We start from the raw sequence: 1,189 nt of genomic DNA, 5'->3' as shown, positions 1-1,189 counted from the left end.
TGTTTCAGTTGGAGGTTAACAGCACTTGCAGCTCATAAAGTCATATGAATAAGTGCCAGGATTATAGATATTACAAGAGAGTAAAAAACACCAAAATGAAGGAGAGATAAAGACGATAGATGTTTTATAGGAAAGAAGAAGCAAACCACTACAGAGCATCCACCAGCCACCCCACAACGACTTTGATGAAGAGGACACGCTTGTGACTCAGTTTGCGAGGGAAGGAAAACGTTCCAACGAATGAGAATGAGAGGGTTTGTTTGTGGTCAGGGGTGAGCAGGGAAGGTCAAGTAGGGTCAATGTCAGGTCACGAGGAGTGAGCAAGACAGGAATATCTTGAGTACTGTGTGGTCACTCGTTTTTCTCCCGATGTCCAGCTTTGCAGTAGGCTGACAAAGGGCATTGAGCATTTTCTTGATGACACTATTGTTTTACCACACCGGCAATAAGATAAGATAAGATAAAATAAGATGATATAGTAGGAGATAAAATGAGATGGGATGAAAAGTGAAGAGATGAGAAGAGATGAGATAAGATAGATAAGAAAAGATTTAAAAGAATTTTTGGGGTCCAGACGCTGGGATTTGTTTGGTACTTTACCGCGCGCGCGCACACACGCGCACACACACACACACACACACACACACACACACACACACACACACACACACACACACACACACTCACACACATAGACACAAACAAACACATATTAACACATGGTGTTGGAAAATTGAACTGTTCTTGTGCACAATATGGATACCAGGACCTGATTATAAAAGGTTATTTTCAAAAGCGGTCGAAATGCTGTGTAAGTGTGTGTGTGTCGTTTGTGCGTTGCTTTTGTCGTGTACTAGGCCTAGCCATAGCTAACCTCTATCCCTTTCACCCCCCTAGTCTTCTTTCCAACCGTTTCTCACGTATTAAAATTGCCGTGTGTCTACTACGGTGTCCAAAGAATGAAAAGAACAAACAAAAAAGCAAGAGTGATCAAAACTGGAGGGGGCTAGTACACGACAAAAACAATGTACAAACCTCACGCACACTTACATAGAAGGGGGCTCTCGTGGCCTATATAGAGGTTAAGGTGTTGGCCTCTCATTCAAAAGTCCCGGGTTCGAATCCGGGTAGCGCCCGAAAAATTTTCTTCTCTAAATGTGTCCCCTATCACCTCATTTCCTGCTCTCTA

This window comes from Aplysia californica, unplaced genomic scaffold (genome assembly GCF_000002075.1).
Source record: "Aplysia californica isolate F4 #8 unplaced genomic scaffold, AplCal3.0 scaffold00246, whole genome shotgun sequence".
NCBI lineage: Eukaryota > Metazoa > Mollusca > Gastropoda > Aplysiida > Aplysiidae > Aplysia > Aplysia californica.
The sequence above is the reverse complement of the archived record's forward strand: the minus strand, read 5'-3'. Positions refer to the sequence as shown.